Below are 10,639 nucleotides of genomic sequence, written 5' to 3'. Positions count from 1 at the left end.
ATATTATTGATGTTGGTAGTAATATTCGTAAAATCATTTGCAACTGAACAGAAAACATAAAATATTTTTAAAAAACTCACATAAATCAAAATAATGATAAATTCAAATAATGGTAACCCTATCTCAAGATACCGATGTTTCATTAATATTTTATCTTTGGACAAAATATTAATTTTTAATTGATATCTTGGTGCAGTAATAAATACTGATAATAATAACATGTCAAACAATAAATTTTCTTTTGGACCAATTTATAATTCACATGTAAGAAATTCAAATATTCATAACGTATTTATTACCACAAGTGCACATGTAATTTTATTAAATATTGATCTTCTTTTGGACAGATCAATATTCATAAATAAAATTATAAGTACCTAACTAGTTATATTTTAGAACAAATTAATTTTCACAATAAAGGTCACTTTAGCGGCATATTGTTTCAATTAATTTATTCTAAAATATATATAATCATACCAATATTCAAATTTAAAATTACATAAATGAAACAAAAATTTTGACCAAAGTCAACTTTGGTCAACTCTGATCAAAACGTGGTCAAACATGATCAAACCAATCAAATTGGACCAAAAGTCCATATCCATAATTGAACCAAATTTATCATTTAAGTCCTAAATTTTCTTGAAGTCCATAAATGCTTTTTAAGACTTTATATTTAGTGGGCCTAATGTATGGACTTTATAGGGTTTAAATGTCTTATTAACTTTATTAGGATTCACTTAAATTAAAGAAACTCTAATTTCCTTAATCAGAACAAAAAACTTGTTGGTCGTGCAAACAAAACCAAAATTATTCATAGTTCTATATAAAAAAAACTCAAAATTTATGAATTTTCAAATCCAAATTATTTCCCAATAATCAACCATATTTTACACTAATACCACTTGTTATGATGGATGTTTATATTTAACTTTTGGTGAAAACCATCACCTATCAAATCCAAAATCTATATGGCGAATATTAAGAAATAAATTATCAGAAAAATTGCGGAAGTGTACCTTGATTCATATTGATAAACTGGTGCTTGAATTCCTAAAGATTTTGGGGTGGTCTTCTAGGTCAACACGTATTTACCAATCTTTGAGAGAGCCCTTTAATTTCTGATCTCTAGTATCTTTCCTGGCGATGGAATATCAGGAAAGAGCTATTTTGTCGGTACTAGAAAATATGGCAATAAGAATACTTGTGACCTGTGAACTATAACCCTGTTTATAAGTAACATTCTTGCTACCTTTTGAATTTCTATTTCAGCTCATTATAGAAATAAAAAATACCCTTAAGTCTCTACACATTAAATGCCCATATCTTGCTAGATACATTAAACCCAAATTATAGTTAATCACTTTAACTGGACTTAACCTTATTTGACAATTGTATTACATAATTATTTACATATAAATCCAACATTAGATTAAAGATTCAACATGCAAGACACACTGATAAAAGGGAGAATGGCCAGGGACCTTTAAGAGTATTATTAACTCTTCAAAAGGGGTATAGCTATTGGGCATTCTGTACCTTTTGGATGTACATTTGTAGGGACAAACTGATTTGGTAACATCCCCTGTAGCAAATCATACCCAAAGTGAAGTAAGATCTATCATGTCCAATAATGGAGCAGATAATTGAGAAATGGGCTTCTAAGAAAATTAGGGCTCATTGCATTACGTCACCTCTTGCATAGATAAAAAAATGCATGACTGGGAAAGCGCTCAAGGGTACAAGGTTTCCAGAGATTTTCGTCAGATCCTTCAACATTTTTGTATGTGCATTCCTAAGAATCATTGCATTACCTAATTAAAGTAAATTCCTCTAAATTAAAATCGCATTTTCATACTCTCAGCAGCAAATAGTTAAACGTGGATCAAATAGTATGGCATCCAAATCTGAAGAGGAACTATTTATGAGACGATGGATTCATTCCAGTCAACCTACTCTTTTAATAATAAAAAATTTATCAGTAATTTAAACCCTAGATAAAATTGAAAAATGGAAACCCATTAAAAATAATAAGAAAGCCACAAAATGAAGGAGGAAAAAGGAAAACAAAGAAGACCGTAACTTTAGGATCATTACCGATGATAATCATTGAGACAGCAAGAGTGTCGATGTGACATCACACTTGCACTGCCTATTGTTGTAGCGGGAATCATAACAGCACCCCGAAGCCATCGAAAACAAAGTTGCCGCCCTGTTTGAAGGCAATTTGAAAATTAAGCAAGATCATCAATTTAAGTGAGCGGTGTTGAGGAGATGGCCACAGGCTACAGCAGCCGTGGAGGATTTTCTTTTGTTTTTTCTTTGGATAATTTGAGAAACCTCCCCTAAATTTTCTGATAATTTCACTAGCCTTCCCTGAAATTTGTAAAATTACACAAACCTTTCTTAATTTTAAGGTTTTGATAACAAAATTAGTTCATTTAAAAAAAGTAACATTAAAAAAGTATTTTAAGGGGAGAGATGAAACTTTTATTCTATAAATACTCCTTATGTATGTATATAAGTTGCATTAGTAAAATAATAAAAATAATTAAAAGTTAGAAACAATCAATACACATATTTTACTACTAAAAAAGTTCACATTTAATAAATTAGACAACACAAATAAGCAACAAAACTATACTAATGATCACAAATAAAAGGAGGACTTTGGTAGAAAAGAAAAATACATGACAAAAGAAGGTTGTTTATGGTAATATTTTCTTTGAAACTCTTAAAGTTGTGACAATTGCAAAGTAATTTCACATAAATAAAGGAGAAAGGAGGGAAAAGTAAAGTAAATTTTGAAAATTTTTCTATTTAAAATCACAAGAATCATGGTAAATATCATTTAAAAAAAGATAACTAGTGTATTATAATTAAGAAATTAAGGGAGCCAAATCCTTATCCTTTATGGTGATCAAACTAGGAAAATGCACATGCAATTGCACATGTATAGTGTGTAATTGGGAATTTCGCCAATTTGGTCCCTAAACATTTTCACTTAAATCAATTTCTTCCTTCATTAAAAATTTTAACCAATTTAGTCCCTGAACTAGTTTTTTACTTTCAATGTAGGACTTTTTACTACATTTTACTCAATTCGCGTGGACCAAAGGGGTATAATTGTCACACTGGTTTAATCTCCTCCAATTATCCACCGAAAAGGATTAGACATCATTACAAAAAGGGGCGAGCATCTGGTTTGAAGACAGTAGGGCTCATCTTTAGTTGCCTAATTGTATCTGCAAAGGAGCACATGTAAGATGCATGAAGGGAAAAAGTATTTCAATGGAGCATCAAGTTCGTGCAGCTTCCAACACTCAAATCATAAGGATGAGGAAAGTGGAAATTTATCAGGGGTGAAGAGAGAGAAGGTAGGTCAGTACAATGGATCTGAGATCGTGTTTTGTGATTGTAATGAACCACGTCGAATAGCTACTTCGTGGACATTGTCAAATCCAGGAAGAAGATTCCATGGCTGCAAGAATTATGGGGTATTTTTTCTATTTTGTTAATATATTTCAGGGGAAATTAATTTTTTAAATTTGGCAATATAATCAGATATGGGTATTTAGTAGTAATTTGTGCTTTAGATTAACTTGCAATAATAGGTAATCTAATTGGGGTATTGATATTGATTATAGTCACCGAAGGCTTGCAAGTACTTTTTGTGGTATGATCCACCAATGCCGGAGATGACAAAAATACAATGGCAAAACTTTTGAAGGAACTAAGAAAAGCTGAACAAGAGAACCAGTTCATGAAGATTGACCTTGCAAGGTAGAAAGAAGAGAAGAAGATGATGAAGGTTGAAATTCGAAAGTTAAGAGATAAGAGCAAGTTGCTAGTTTTTGTTGCTGTTTGTTGTGGTTGCTTGTTAATTGTTGTGCTTGTTGGCAACGAGAAAAAATGACATGCTAAAAAAGACTTGGGGCTCCAAATGTTGGTTTAGATGAATTAGGGAAACGTATGTACTTGCTGTTAGCCTTTTGTTCACGAAGTTGTAAGGTGGATATGGTTGGCCTTAATTTTGTCTGACTATGATTTGGTTGTAAGGCTGTGTAAGCATTTGATGAAGCATTTGTCTAAGTAATATATGCAATGGATAGGCAAATTTTGTATATGGACATGTTGATAGGCCTTCCTGAATGAGATTAAAAATTAGATTTAGCCCATCGTAATCTGTTTTGTTGGAAGCTGTCTTCTATTGATGAAACGCAGAATTAGCAAATTTTGTTGGAACCTATAGTTGATCCGCAGTTTTATTTGCTTTCTCAAGTGTCCTTATCTGATGTAGGCTAGTGAGGGAATTGCAGAACCTCATTCCAAATCTGTTTGTTCCCACTCTAGATAAGGCTGATCAAACTAAATGGCTAGGTGGTTCTTGCAGAACATCTCATATCGGCAGTGGAGGTGCTTTAGTTGGCCAGCTGAGTTTGTGCTTTGTAATGCTACAAGGAATCTAGGAACACCTACTTTTTGAATATACTTCTGGGTTTGTATGGAGCAGAGTCCAAGCTATGTGCTCTATTTTTAGGGCATTGAGCTTAGCTGGATTTGCCAGTACTGGAAAACCAATTCCTTTGTTGATTGATTCAGAAGATTGGTTCTGGCTATAACTGTATATCAGGCTTGGAAAGCCAGATATGAAGTCATTTACAATCATCTCTCTGCAACTGCTAAAGTAATCCTTGCTGCTATTGTGGGTGCTGTCAGGCTTATTGATATATTCTTGGAAGGAAATTCCACTCACTAAAGCTAATTGGGATATCATCATGGAATAGTGTTTCGCTCATAATTGTTTTGATAGGTGTATCATGTTGCTGATTATGTTTTCATTGTTCATAATACGGAATATATAGATATGTTTAGTGAGCTATTGATGTAACTGAGTTGACTGCTCCATGTATAAGCTTTACAACCTGATTAATAAAACTTGCAAAATTAATAAAAACTACTATTTTGCTCCCATTCTCAAAAATTTTTTGCAGTGATCTCTCAGGATCTTCAATTCTCCTTGTACACCGAAAGCAGAGGAAGACACAAGCGTGTCAGCCAAACAAGAATTTCTAGGTTATCCCTTCAATTAATTACTTGAGCAAAATGCATCAAAATTATCATTACTCTAAGAAATTTTACATCAAATGGGTTGAAAAGTCTTAAGATCTTTGAGAATTCAAGTACAAAATCCATGGAGTATGGAGTCTTTAAAAGTTTAGATTTCTGTTAATCATGTGCCAGGTATGTACACAACATTTTGAAAAAGCTTAGATAGAGTTAGTTATACCAAACAAGGAAGGCAGACGAAAGGAAAGCTACATAAACACGAGAGAGTCATGACTCCATCTCTCGTACCTGTGCTACTAAACTCTGAAATGTCTATACCATCCAGAGTTAGGTAAGGATAGACATGCTAATTCTGCAATTTTAATCTCATTCTGGATGGTAAGGATAGCCATTCAGGTAGCTAATGGTGTCTTAAAAAATTCGGCAAGATTTCACCTTAAAATTTGACACTCTCTAAACACAACCAACCCATGTAACACCTGATGATTATGCAACCAACAAAAGATATTAGGAATTTCATATAACCAGTGAATGCCAATTGTCCAAAAGAGATCAATGCAGAAGCTCATGTCTAGGCAATGAGATACATGGCAAGGTAACATCGGCAGACTTTTACAAAACAAAACAATCACAGGAATATTTTCTAGGCTCTTTCCCCCACAAGATCAGTACGCTATAATTACAATTGTAAAATCTATATTAGGGAGACTTCATGCCCTAAACATGTGTAACAAAAAATTAAGCAGTCAGGGGGGGTTCACATCTGTTAATCATCCCTCCAGTATTGCTATGTCAGCTTCATCATCATCTTCATCTAACACCCTATGTGCCTGCATAAATCACATATATGCATTAGGGAATAAAGTAGACAATGAATTTCCAATTTTGCTTAACAATTATACACACAAACGGACCGTTTGTTTTCTCCTGGCCCCTTTCCATTTTGAAGGAGAAAATGGACCATAAACTGACATAGCAGCCCGTCTTTTTCTCCAAGATCGAGCCTGAAAGGAATCACAAGTTTGCCTATTATGTCCAGTTTTCTTGCAAACTGAACACTTCATCACCTTTTCCGGCAAATCAGTAGAAATAGCTTGGGGAGTCGAAAGCTGGAACTCTATCACTTCAGCATCTTCAGTACCAGCTTCTGTAATTCCACCTGGGACTAGAAAAGTTTACAATTAATTGAGCAAAAGAACATACAACCATTAAAAGAACTGTAGTCAGAAAAATTTAGAAAAACATAGAAACACAGCAAACCATTATTTGATGAAGATACAGTAGCAGTTTTTTGTTGGTCTCTTCCACTTTCCCCATCATTGAAAGCCTGATATACATCTGTTAAAGAAAAAAGTATCAATTTATGTTAGTTTTGAATTAATCATAAAAAAAAATAAATTCAGCAAGCAATCTTCAGTATCAGCTATGGTAGTTGATCCATGGTCTTCATTCACTTCAGGCCTCTCAGTTGTCTTACTTAGTTGTGGACAAGTCCTCTTGTTATGGCTTTTCTCCTTGCAGAAGCTGCATTTTTTGGAGTTAGACGATGGTGGCCTACCACAGGATGAACCGGGCAGCTCATTTACAGGAATGATCAATGGGCATTTTCTAACAGTATGACCTTCTAAATGGCAGTTTGAACACTTTATTTTCACAAGTCCTCTTCTAGGCAGTTTTGTTACACCTACGGAATTGGCCCTTGGCTCATCAAGCTCTCTTCTCCGTGCTTTTCTTGGCCTACCAGGGAGCTTTAACTTCGTTGGAGGTAGCACTGGCTCTTTTTTGGATTGGACCCAAGCATTCGGACCACTCATTGGAGCTATGGCTGGTTCATATGCTTTCAAGTAATTCTCTCTTGAGTAATACTGATGAACCATCGATTCCGGAGTTACACCAGTCAAGGAAATACAACATATGGCATGGCAACAAGGCCAGCCAGTCAGGTCCCATCTTCGGCACGTGCATGTTTGTTTTTTGAGATCAACCACATACTTTCCGCCATACGCATGTGTCACTTCAAACTGGTCCTCCTTGGACCATCTTGCAATGTTTGAAGCAGCTTCTGTTTTTGCCTTCTCAAGTTTTTTCTGAATTTTGAGACATATCTTGTCATTTCTCTTCTTCATACATTCTCTCTTGGTTCTCAGCCTTTCCATTAGATAAATTCTGAGTATCTCAAGCATTCCCAAAATTGGTTTTTCCCTAGCCTCCATAATGACTGAATTAAAACTCTCGCACAAATTGATGAGCAGAATATCGCACTTTGGTGTGATCTGAAAGTGCGATCTTGACCAATGACAAGGTGATGTGTTTTCAATTAGCCATTTCCATGCTTTTTCATCATATTCCTTCAAACTCTCCATCTGATTTTCAAACCATGTCATGTAGGACACCCGAGCACAAGTCCAAAATCTCTCCTTCAATGCCAAGCCCGGGTGCAACTTCTTGAAGTTGTTGTGGAGGTGCCTGACACAGTGTCTATGCTCAATTTCTGGAAGCACTTCATGAATTGCAGTCCCTAAACCCTGTTATAAGATTACATATAAAATTAATTATTAAATTTCAGTAGGAATGAAAATTAATTAATTCAGCAAGAGAGTACCTTTTGTCTATCACTAATAAGTGTCCACTTTCTTTGGTCATAAATTTCCAAGTCGTACTTCAAAAATTCGACGAACCACTTCCAAGACATCTTGTTTTCAGCCTCTACTACTGTATAAGTAATGGGATACAGGCAATCATTTGGATCAATCCCAACAGCTGTCAATAGCACTCCGGGGTGTGGACCTCGTAAATGGCAGCCATCCACTCCAATGACGGGCCTACATGCAGACTTATATCCTATTTTTAGTGCCCCAAAGCAGACATACAGCCTTTGGAATCTCTCTCTCCCAATGTCTTCATCTAACTCTATCTCCATGTACACAGTGGAACCCGGATTACATTTTAGCAGCTCGTCACAATAATCCCAAAGCCTTTGATGCTATTCTTTATAGCTCCCATGGATTATGATCTTTGCTTTCATGAATGTCTTGTAGACTTCTGCTATAGTGATGTTAACATTAAGTTCCGAATGCACATTCTCCCTAAATTCCTCAACAGTGATTCTCTTATTCAACCTTAAAAATTCTACATATTTTTTAGCCAGAAAACCTGATAGCTCTCTTGTGGTAGAATGTCCGGCTACAAGTGTGCTCAGGTCCCATAGTCTTCATCACAAGAGAGTCATCACCGGCCTCAACCTTAAAGGCAAACAACATCCATTGACAATTTTCTGCCTTGCATTTAACTCTCATCCGTGTAGCATCTTGTTTTACCCATTTGATATCCTTGCCCCACTTGACTGCGTAGTTATCCACAGCTAACTTGAACAATTGTTTATTATCAAAAACTTGTCCAACATGAAATTTAGGATCTTCCATATCCACATCAGGCTTAAACCTCACAAGACTCGGGTTCTTAGCCTTTTTCTTCTTTTTGCTATCTTCATCCGAGAAGGACTGACAACTCTTCAACTCATCTGAGGCAAGCGAATCAGATTCCTCCTGGACTGGAATCTGATCTCCTTCATCTAAGTGCAAGTCCTTCAAAGAATGATCTTTAGCTCTTTCTTTTTTCTTCTCAGCTGTAGGCGTAGACATTTTTTGTTTCTTACACTCCTTGCCCCTACTTTTTGCTCCACCATCAAGTTGTATCTTTCCAATTCGACAACCTAACTCTTGCTCAGGTGTAACAACGCAACTCTGAAATATAACATCTTCTTCATCATGGCTAAAATCATAATCGCTATCATGGAAGCTTTCTGCTCTGGATGAATCCGAATGGACAGCATCATTATCACCATCATCATTACCATCATTTCCTCCATGTTCAGCAGGCTCTATTTTTTCATTTTTTGACTTCACATGCTCCATCATTTGTTCAACTTGGACTAGTATTTCTTCAAAGTCAGCTACATCAATATCATCAAAGGTGAGCCCCACATATAAATTATCATCTTTTACTTGAATCTCCTCAACAGTTGCTGCACCTAAATCAGTGTTGCTATTAACATCTCATATATGAAATTCATAGACACCATACACATCAACTTCTCCATATTTTTTACCAATGCAAGCCACGTCTATTGCATCATCCTCACTATCTATTTGCCGAAGCTTTAGGACCTTTTTTCATAGGGGATTCCATACATCATCTTTGAATCCTCCCGACAGGCCACAAAAATGCAAAAGTCATGCAGAATTGACTTACTAACTCTCTCTGGAATAACTTCTTTAAATGTTTCCACGCTACCCCCTACGTATGCTTGTTTTGGCTCTTTAACATAGACGCCACCATAATGTACTTTCAAAGTAAAATAGTCCACATCTTGACCTGTTTTTTATTAAAAAAAAAAATAGAAATCTTTTATTATTTCTCAGATGCAGAACCTTGGCCCCAGTTATGTCTGACTTTTCATCAATATGAAAGCAACGCATAGTATACTTTAAAGGCACAGGGACCACATCACAGTTCACAAACAAACAAATTTACTTTAATCGAGACCAAATTTCACCACCTAAATCAAAAGCATACATATTCAATTTCAAAATTACCAACATTTCAACATCACAAATCTCAGGAAAACAAAGTAAAATTTTGAAAGTACCATACCCAAACTAAATGCTTTATCTTACCCATGTGGAATCTATAAGCACTTTAACAAAAAATTTTAACATCCCCTAACCTGTTCATGCCTCGCCACTGAAGTACAATACTGCAAAATTAAACCCCCCCTCCCTCAAGTCCTTCCATTATACATTATATCACCATTCCAACATACTAGTGGGTAGTGGCACTCAACTCAAGCACCTCATGCATACGGTTGATGAAGGTTAGGTTTGAAGTTAGCCGACTTACCTGATCTTGTTGATGACTCCACTTGATCGTTGCAATCCTTGACAGAATCGCCATCGTCCATTGCCTGAGCTCGTGGCGTAGAGATTTCGATTCTGCCCTCCATCGTCTGTTCACCCAGGCCTGATGACTCCACTTGATCGTTGCCATCCTTTACAGAATCACCATCGTCCATTGCCTGGCGTAGACATTTCGATTCTGGCCTCCAGCCTCTGTTCACCGCTCGCCCTAGTTGTTCTCCCAATTTTCCCCATTTGAGTTCTATTTCCGACGATAATCGCATGGGCGGGATAATGATGTCTAATCCGTTTCGGTGGATAATTGCAGGAGATTAAGCCAGTGTAACAATTATACCTCTTTGGTCCATGCGAATTGAGTAAAATGTAGTAAAAAGTCCTACATTGAAAATAAAAAACTAGTTCAGGGACTAAATTGGTTAAAATTTTTAATGAAGGACGAAATTGATTTAAGTGAAAATGTTTAGGGATTTTCTTTTGTTTTTTCTTTGGGATAATTTGAGAAACCTCCCCTAAGTTTTCTGATAATTTCACTAGCCTTCCCTGAAATTTGTAAAATTACACAAACCTTTCTTAATTTTAAGGTTTTGATAACAAAATTAGTTCATTTAAAAAAAGTAACATTAAAAAAGTATTTTAAGGGGAGAGATGAACCT

This window comes from Coffea arabica, chromosome 2c, assembly GCF_036785885.1.
Source record: "Coffea arabica cultivar ET-39 chromosome 2c, Coffea Arabica ET-39 HiFi, whole genome shotgun sequence".
Classification (NCBI taxonomy): domain Eukaryota; kingdom Viridiplantae; phylum Streptophyta; class Magnoliopsida; order Gentianales; family Rubiaceae; genus Coffea; species Coffea arabica.
Note: the sequence above shows the minus strand (reverse complement) of the source record.